The sequence below is a fragment of the Manihot esculenta genome, chromosome 12, assembly GCF_001659605.2.
Source record: "Manihot esculenta cultivar AM560-2 chromosome 12, M.esculenta_v8, whole genome shotgun sequence".
NCBI lineage: Eukaryota > Viridiplantae > Streptophyta > Magnoliopsida > Malpighiales > Euphorbiaceae > Manihot > Manihot esculenta.
The window spans coordinates 33,007,735-33,018,400 of NC_035172.2; the positions used below are offsets into that span (position 1 = coordinate 33,007,735).

General features: G+C 33.1%; 1 pseudogene; it reads left to right on the forward strand.

Annotated features, from left to right (window-relative positions):
* Positions 1-661: 661 nt before the first annotated feature.
* Positions 662-5,003, forward strand: LOC110627637 (annotated as a pseudogene).
* The last annotated feature ends 5,663 nt before the right edge of the window (positions 5,004-10,666 follow it).

The window sequence follows — 10,666 nt, forward strand, 5'->3', positions numbered from 1 at the left end:
AGGTCACCGTCTCCTGAAACTCAGCCTCCACTTCAGCCACCCTGCCTGTGGCGACCCGATTCTCCTAGACTCAAGACTACAGCTCCTAGACTTTCCATTGAAGATCGGCCACTTGATCCTCAACAGTTTTGGCTCGAGCCTCAATAGTGGCTTTTGTAGCATTGGCTTCATTTAGGTCTGCCTAGAGCTTGTCTATAGACTCTAGGGTCTCTTTCATTGTCCTCTCCACCTCTGTAATCAAGCCTTTAGCCTGGTGCACTCCTCTTGAAGGAGGTTTTTGTCCGTCTCCTGTGCTTCAAACTCTCTCCTCAAAGCCTTGTTCCTCTCCTTGGCCATATACACACATAGGGCATTCTCCATTGTAGAATGAATGATATTGTCATAGAGATCATCTGTCTCGACCGCTTTCCGATGATGATGATCTCCAGGCCTCATGGCATTCTTAGCTATGAGGATGGACAACCAAGATTCCTCAGGAAGTGAGGTCGTCTGGGTCAGTGCCAGTGCCATATGTTGGATTCCCCAAGGCCATGTGGCTCTAGTTCCAACCTCTTCTTGCGATGGCTGAGTTTGGGCAAGGATTATTGAAGGAGTGCCCCTCGAGGAAGACTTAGGTTGAGTAGCGATTGGTTCCTCAATTGCAGGTGGAGTAGGAGGAAGCATGTGGGTTTCTTCCGCCCATCATGCCTGCTTTGGAGGTGGGCCAAATGTCCCAGCAGCGGCCTTGCCTTTATGGATAGCCCGTGCCGCTTCAGTAAATTTGTTCTTTCCTTTGCTGGCCATATCTGCACAGAGCAAAAAGTGAGTAAGTTAGTTTTAAAAACAACAAATTTTGGAAAGAAAAAAATAACCTACTCTACAATACAAGGTACAATTTCTTGAGGGTATTGAAGACGCGGCAGTTGAAAGGCCAGAGCCTATTCTGTATGGTACTGACTTTGCCAAGGCCAAATGGCATTCCTCACTGCCAAGATAATGTCTACCCTCTAAGTCGAGGCCATCCTCTAGAGGAAGTCCAAAACCTCTTTCTTGTCTCTCTATGGTGGGATTCCATTCTTTTTGAGCTTCACATATATGTTTTAGCTGGTTTGCAGTTGTTCAAAAATCTCGGATATCCTGTGGCAGAGGATGAAAAACTTGTTCTTCCAGCACTTCAAATAGAAGGGCATTAAGTCATAAAGAGTCTGGCATTTTTTCCGTTGAAGAACCAAAACTCTTTATTCTTTCGAGTACCCAATAAGTACAGTTAGGAGAAGAGCGTAACACTCGGCTCGATATTATTATTGAAATAGAGGAACTGAAAAGCCACCAGAATCCTTCAACTATTTGGATGTAGTTGGGCGACTACAAGCTTGTGGAACCGGAGGACTTTGATGAAGAATGGGTCCATTGGGAATCGGCAACTGCAAGCTTCATATACCACGATGGTATCCTCAGAAGGGATTTAGTCGTCAACACGAACGTTCGAATGTGGAGCATAAACCTAAAAAATCTCTTGAGAGATCTGGTAATTATTATATAATTAGTCTACATCCCTCTCAATCAACACAGATGGGATGTCATTTACTAAGAGGTTGTCATTATCATGGACCGCTCTCAACAGAACAATTGGAGTAGGTGCACAAATGAGGCCGCCGAAGGAAAAGCTTGAAGTGGAGCTTCCACCAAACGAAGAAGACGAATAAATATTCATCTCGGAAAATATTAAAATGAAGCAAAAATGGAAATTACCTTCGGAAAACGCAAGAGTGAGAAATTGGGTGGCTGAGTCTTTTTTAAAGAGTAAAGAGAAGTTGAGAGCAAAAGTGGTAATCAGAGGAGAAAGAAAGTTTTTATACTATGGTTTCAACGGTAGGTTTAAATACGACTTGAGAAGCAAGACAATCAATATTTATGTTTAGAAACAGGCGAAGAGACGTGGGTATGGAGAGCCAACTTGTGCATGTCACATATCCAAAATCGTGAAGACAACTGTAATCTTCAAATACAAAGAGTTGAAGATCAGTGGGGGAACTTCTAATACGACATAATAATCGTCTAAAGTATGCAACGAGTTATCGTTGTAAGACAGGGTCACGTGGCAAAGACCTAGTAAGTTACGACACACAGTCGCAGAAGTTTCACCTATAAAAAAAAAAGACTCGAACATTATAAATAGTCGAAACGACAGAAGACTTGCCCTTTCCTAAGCCGGTGGAGCCCTTCATGATACAAAGTTACCATTAGAATACATAATCTAGCAGACACCTATTATGCCTATAATTTCGGGATTCCTAATCCACTAACCAATACGAGTTGGATTTCCAAAAGATTCGATAATTAACTCTACCTTCTTATAATATAAAGACAAAACATATATAGAGTTCAAAGTACGCATCTTTACACACTCATTCTAAACTCAAGATATTTATTATACTCGTCTGTTTTTAACAAAATATTGATTTGAGTATCGGAGTGACTACATATAGATGCCAACCATCTCACTCTTTTTTTTCCTACAGATTAACCAATCATTTTTCGCCATATCAGTGAGTCGTGACTAAAATCAAATGAAACTATAATTATGTAATCCAACAGTTTTTAAATCAACTTAAGTGCCATTATTATTATTATTATTATTATTATTATTATTATTATTATTATTATAGTTGCTGATGGATGTTTTAAACCCAATTTTAATTTGTTTAATAAATAAATTAAGTTAAAATAAAAAAAACCATTAAATCTTTGAATTTTTAAAAATTCACTACTTATTCACTTAATAAAAATACTTATGTATTTTCTAAAATCAAACCTTTTATCAAAGCAAATCGTTAATCTTCTCGATTATTTATATTATTTAATTTTATAATTTTAATTATACATATCTATAATTTTAAATATCCCTACACCATCTGATAAAGTCTAAACAAATTAACTAACAACTTTTTTGATGAAAGAAATAAACAGTTTGATTTTATAAAATTATATATGTTTTAATTAAATAATTTTGAAATATAAATAAATTAGTGATTTTTTAAAAAAATTTGAAAACCTAATAATAATTTTTTAAAATAATATTTTAAAATTTAATAACTTTAATTAAATACATATATTCACGAATTAATTCGTAAATCTATAGATAAATAAATTATTAAATTTTAATAAATTAAAAGCCTATAAATTCAAATTCAATTTATTCATTTGATAAATTTAAAAATTAAATTTGAATAACTAATTTAAAAAAATAAATCAACCTAAATTAATTTTTATTGAGTCGATTTTGAATACTTTACAGGTAATTTAGTTCATTTACAACATTATTTTAAAACTGCTCTATGAAACATGCTGAAATCTGAGGTTAGATATTGATTTGCTATTGACATTTGTCAACACAATCAAATCAAATGAACCCATTAAAAGTAATTGAATTTTCTTAGCTAATTATTGTAAAAGAATTTGAGGATTTAACCCAATGAAATTCCCCTTATTTCAAAAGTAAAAAATAAATAAAATTTCAATATTATATAAAAATTCTCTAGTTACAGGATCGCCAATGCATTTCCAAAACAATCAAAATAGAAGAGGAGACCTAAGAAAATTTTAAATATTTTGTTAAAAAATTATTATATAAATGCATTTTATATTAAAATTATTACTTTAACTACATTAATTAAATTTATTCATTTATATTAAAATAATTATAAATATACCTTTATTAGATGGATGAAATATTAAAGAAACAATTTCATTTAAGAATATTTAGTAAGATGATTTAATTTTTTATTATAACAATATGAATGAATGACTAATTAAAAAATTCAATAAAATTATTTTTTTTTTAAATTTTTTCTTGTTAATTTTTTATTTGAAATCAAAGAATTTATTTCTTTTTATGAGAATTTATTTTTTTATTTTACAAAATTTTTATTTTTAAAAGAAATAAAATTATGTATGATTTTGTAGAAATTTATTTTTTTTTATAAAAAAAATTACCTATTTGTATAAAAAGAATTTACTAAAAAATCAATTATTTACTTTTTTTTAATTTTGATAACCTTTATTTTATATATTAGTAAATAAATGATGTATACTTTTATTTATTATTTATAAATTTAATAAACTGATTCTATTAATATATCAATCTTTAATTAATTTTAAATATGAAATTATAACATATATATCTAATTTATAAATGTTGTAATTTATAAGAATAGGTAACGGTAATTTTTACTCACCATTACTGAATTTAAATTATTATTTCATTACCGTCATTGAACTCAATTTATTTTAAAAAAACTATTAAAATTTAAATATTTAAAAAAAACAATCAGATGAGTTTTCGATAAATTTTTTAATGAAACTCATAGGTATCCTGTTTACTCTGCAACTTATATTCTCAAACCTAACCTCTCACTTTTTATGGTTATTGTGGATAATATACACAAGCTCTAGAACACAATTCTTGCTGGGTCAAGAATCATTGGCGCACTTGAGTATTGCCATATCAATTTCATCAAGTATTTCACTCTGATATTTTCTAGTTCAACCTTATTTTTTCTCTGAGTTTTCTTAGTATAGAACTCTTGTTGCTTTAACACTAGAGTAATGGTGATGGATTTAGTGAGTTAGAGAGAAGGAAATTACAAAAGGAAAATCGAGAATTGAATAAAAATACAGAGAAAATGAAGGATTTACAAATTGTGCTTACCGCCGCTGTTTTTATTAGTGTTTGCCAATAATGTAAAGACTATTGATCACGATGGAACTAGCACAAACTCGACAGGAATAATGTGAGAGGGAACTGTGGGTCATGGCATTCAGATCTAATTACCTTGCTTCATTGGAGTGGAAAAAGGAAAGCGTTAGATTATACTAAATGGCAAGAATCCTTACTCTCTTGATCATTTGTGGGAGCCTTACAATCTTTATAAAAGTATAAGAAAGGTAGAGCGAAACATCATTCCATGTGGTTTTCGAGTTCTTCTCAATCTACGGTGATGGATTATTCGAGTTATTGGTGATTCTTTAATTTTTTTTATTTTTAATTTAAATATTTATAAAAAAAATTTCCATACGTGTATAGATTAGAAAGGGGATGGGAAGAGATTGATGAGGTTTTATTTTATTATTTAATTTTTTTCATAAATTTATGTGCTTATAGAATTGCTGTGAAATGAGTCATTTTTCTTCTTTTCCTTTTACTTCTTTTAAATGAGTTTTTAAAAATGGAGAGATTAGATTTAAGAATATACATTTTATTATTTGATAACTCAAAAATTTTAAAACTTTTTGAGTTACATAAAATATGTCTCATATATATTTTATTGAAAATTCACTCAAATAATTATTTTAAATAAATATTTAAATATTGATATTTTTTAAAATAAATTAAAATTTAATGATTATAATAATAAAATAATAATTTTTAATAACTGTGAATGTCAAACTTCTGAAAGTGGTGTGAGTGAAAATTACCGGACAGGCAACACATGTCAAACTTCTGAAAATCGTGTGGGTGAGAGCGACTTCACAACAGCGAACTGATTAGCAGAGGAAATTACCAAACCACCCCTTACACCAACTCCTCCAGTTTAGACGCTGGATCGTAGACCGGGAGTAATGTTATCGAGAGATTGGTGTCATCGATTTCTGTAGATGCAACTACTACTGCAGCTGTATTAATTATTACTTACTAATTTTCCCAATGGTTACGGAGGAAGATAAATTTAATTTTCACTAAAATTATTTGCATTTATTACCCAATCTGATTTCTCCTCTGATGCTTAAGACGTGATAGCGATTTCACATTTCAGCTTTTAATACCTCGATTTTTGTATATATGTTTTTTTACCATGCAAATTCAGTACATATTGACATTATCATAACCAGGCTTTACGTTCTGGAGATAAAATACAAAATCAACCTAGGGATAACTCAGCCCATTTAGAAAAAAAAAAAAAAAATGGAGCCCCCTATCAACAAAGACAATCTTGGACACGCACAGAGAAAATTCAGAGATAAAACTGTCCAGCATAAATTTGTCTGAATTCAGTTTATATAAATTTAAAATACAGATAAGTAAAATTCTCCATAAAAAAATTATATAAAAAGGCCCAAGGTATGGAGCTGCATGCCCATGAAGGGCAAGGCCCCTGAGTTCTTCTTAGAAAGGCCCTTCTAAGCACAATCCTAGCCTTTTACTATAATTTATAAATTTAAGCAGATACTCTTAGATTTATAAACTTATATGGTTTATTTTTCTATCAAGCTAAACATGAAATTTTTAATTAAATAAAAATTTTTTTATTTTAATTAAATTAATTAAAAGAAATTTATTCTAACTAAATAACTTTGTCAATAAAAATTTAGAGCTTTAGGTTAATTAAATAACTCAAAGTGGTCCTACTTAAATAGAATCAGTAAACTAAAGAGAGAGAATTTTGAATTGGCAAGTTCTGGATAATATGTTATAAAACTCTAATTAGACCAAGTACATAACTTTGCAGCCTTTTCTTTTCCCATCATGTACGATTAGGTTTCAATTCTTAAAGAAGATGTTAATGTTTTCCTTTTAAGACGAGGATGATATGGAAACAACTTTAAATTCATAAAAATAAAAATAAAAATAATGTCAAATTATTCGATATTTCGAGAGTATCACCTTATTATAAGGACAATGCAATGAACGTCCACTTCAATTAATAAGGGGTAGAGAAGCTAGAGAAGCCTAAGGATGGGGTAGATTAACAGAGGAATTTGAAACTTGAGAGGCAATTGTACGTATATGTAGACCAAGACTGTACAGTGAGGAGGTGGGGTTAAAAGGGACAGTACATGAGAAGCAACAGACAAGGCTGTTCGATGCAGGCATGAGTTGTAGCAGAAGAGCATAGCCCCACTTCTGCTTAATGCATGCTTGCTGGCTGCAGCCCCTTTAGTCCTTTCACCACCCTAATACTCTCTGCCTGACCTTCAGTTATAGCCTACATTCTATCTAATCACTTGCAAGCTTATTTTCAATCATCCCCTCTGGTGAAACTTTTCATTAATTCTCAACTAATCATGGTTTCATCTCAATAATTAGAAACCCATTTGGCTACTCGTTTCCTCAACAAAATTTTAAAGATCTTAAGTTTTCATTTCAAGTTAGAGATAAAGACATCTACTAAATAAAGTTTTTAATTATTCAAAAAATTAATTAAAAAAATTATTTATTATTGACTAATCGTGAATTCAAGATATAGCTATGCCATCTTACCTATTTTATATTTGAGACTTCTTATGCATGTTTTGAGTTTATAAAGTAATGATTTTAGGCAATAATTTCTTTTTACTCAATAAACAGTATATCTTATAACTTGATAAAATTTTCAATTCCTACTAGTTACACTTCTGCTTATTTAATCTTCTTTTTCTATTAGCTTGGTAGCAAAATATGCAAACTTCAATTACCTACTAATTAGTAATAATTTCTTCTCTTATAGTTGGTGTTCTCTTATAAACTATTTTGAATTATATATATCTATATATAAATTTCAAGAGGAGATGCCAAAATTTTTGTCAATTATGAAGCTTAGAAACAGTGACGGAACCAAGATTCGTACACAACCGGCGCAAATTTATATGTAGGACTGATACTCGAATTCTTCAAAAGAATTCAAAACTTCTGGACAAAAATAAGAGAGAAATCAGACGACCTATAGATGGTCTGGCAGATTATCAGACCTATAACGAGGTGTACTTATTGACGGGATATTTTGCTCAAGAGCCAACCTGCCTATGGAAGCAGCACTAAGCAAGGTAGGACTAATGAAAGAAGGGCTGGAGTTTTCAGGATGCTCGCAGGGCTGGTGGATTCCGGATGCTCATCAAGTTAGGCAAGGTGTCCAGAAGAGCTCGAATACTGGAAAGCTTGCAAGGCAGGAAGGAAAGCCCTGAGGCTCGAAGAGTCACTAAGGTTTGAGAACTTGAAAGTCCGGAAGGCTGGAGGGTGAGAGTAACTTGAGAGTCTGAGGACTCGCCAGGGCAAGAGTAGCCCAGATGCAGAAGTTCGGAATGCTTGGAAGCTCAGAATGCACGGATTTCTCAAATTGCTCAGAAGGTCTGATACGCAGATTCTTTAAAAAAGTCAGAACATCTAACAGAATTAAAAGGAACGACGATGTTTTATTTTTTTGCCTTCATTTAAAAGAATTGAAGGGTTTTTCAGTCTTTTACTTTGTGGTCCAAGGTCGTTGAATTTGCTATTTAAGGAGAAGATGTCTCTCCTTTTTTGTGTGTGAAAAACTGCACAAAGTGTAAAGAGCGCCTAAGATTGTTTTTCTATGCCATTGTTCATTTGTAATCGAGCTTGTGCTCGTGTGTGGTTGTTCTCTTTTTGTAACTCATCGTGAATAAAGGATTCCCTCTTCCGAGGCGTAGGCGATTCACAAAAATTGATCCAAACTTGTTAAACTCTCTGTGTTTCTTTTTCTCTATTTTTTCTCTTTTCTTTATTTTTTTATTTTCTATTATGTTGCTCACTGGAGATTGGAGTTTAAGCCTCTAGCAATAACAAGTGGTATCGGAGCTGCGATTGCAAATATGGAAGACCATCACCAGTCAGTTTTATCATAGCACGATTTGTGAGCGGGGAGGTTCGTCGCTGGTCAGTTTTCTTAAAGTCTGATTGAGAAAAGAATGGTGTCACGGTGCAAAAACTTGATGCTAAAAAGTTTGATGGGAGAGGAGATTTCATGCTCTGGAAAGAAAAGATCGAGATAAGTCTTGAGATCATAGGGCTGCAAGATGCTCTCAATGATGATCCAGAAACATGGAATATTAAGGAAGAAAATGAATCAAAAAAACTAAGAACTCCAGTCTAGAAAAGAATTCTTGCTTTAACTCTTGAAACCACGAAATTTTCTAAGGCTGCTTCAATCATCACCTTGGATCAAGAAGCAAGATCTAAAAAGAGAGAGATTGAGGAGCCGGTCAAATGGTCAAGAAGAGAACAAAGTAGAAAGGTCAAAAACTTGATAGTTTTGTGTCTCTCATATCAAATTCTCATAAAAGTGATCTATGAAAAGACTGCATTTAAAATTTGAAGACTTTTGGAAAAACTCTACTTGGAATAATCTTTGTCTAATAGAATGTACTTGATGTAGAGGGCTTTGGGCTTCAAGATGAACGAGGGCAAGACCATTGAGGAGAACTTGGATGTTTTCCAGAAGATATTGTCCGACTTGTAGAATCTTCAGATTAAGGTGGAGGAAGAACTCCAAGCAGTGTATCCCTTGAATTCTTTGCCTCCCCCTTATGAACAATTGAGGGAGGTTCTGAAATATTTAAGAACCAGTATCATGGTTGAAGAGGTAAAGACTATAGTAAGGTCCAAAGAAGTAAAGCTCAATGCTCAGAAGGGTACAAGAAATCAGGGTGAAGGTCTAGTAGTAAGAGGAAGATCTGAGTATAGAGATAACAAGAACAGGGGTAAGAGCAAATCGAGGGTAAGATCAAAGTCCAAGAATAAAGCCAAATGCTGGTATTTTGGCAAGAAAGGCCATCTCAAGAAGGACTGCTACTCGAGAAAAAATAATCAGAAGGCTTCTCAAAATGAGAAGGGTGAAGCAGCAATTGCAAACAGTAATATGCAAGATTCTGAAGTTTTGACTGTAGAAACTTCAAATGTATTGTCCACCACTAAGTCAGACATTAAAGAACAGTGGATATTGAATTCAGATTGCACATTCCACATGACCTCGAGAACATAATAGTTTGCCATAGTTGAAGAAAAAGATAGGGGCAAAGTTAAGATGGAAAACAATACAACCTGCGACGTCAAAGGAGTCGGAACAGTACGGATCATGATGCATGATGGCACAACTGTGATGTTAACTCAAGTGAGGTATATTCCAGAACTCAAAAGAAATCTTATTTCTCTTGGTGCACTTGAATTGTAGGATTGCTGGTACAAGACTCATAAAGGCATAATGAAGATTATTAAAAGCTGCAGAGTTATCATGAAAGGAGAGCTGATAGAAGGTCTGTACATTTTGCAAGGAAAAACGATTTTTACAGAAGCAAATCCATCCAAGGCTACTCAAGATCAAACCTGCCTTTGGCACAGCAGGCTTGGAAACATGAGTAAAAAAGGAATGAAGACTCTGGTTCTGTGAAAACTGTGTCTTTAGTAAATCTCACAGGTTGTCCTTTGAGACCGAAAAGCATACAATAAAAGAAATTTTTGACTACATTCACTCATACCTATGGAGATCACCAAATATTCTTTTGTCTCTGTCAAAATGTCAGTATTTCATCTCCTTTCTTGATGATTACTCGAGAAAGCTTTGGATACTTTTTCTGAAATCATAGGATGAAACTTTTGAGAAGTTTGTGCAATGGAAATGCTTAGTGGAGAATCAGACAGGAAAGAAGATCAAGACATTAAGGACAAACAATGGTCTTAAATTCTATAATCAAAAGTTTGATTTATTTTGTAGGAAGCAGGGAATTGGGAGGCACAGAACATGTGCTTATATACCACAATAGAATGGTGTTGCAAAAAGGATGAATAGGACAATAATAGAAAAGGTCAAAAGCTTGCTTAGTGAGTCAGGTCCATCATAAAATTTCTAGTCTGAAGCTGCATCGACATATGTGTACCTGATGAATAAGTCCCCATCTACTGCTATAGAGTTAAGTA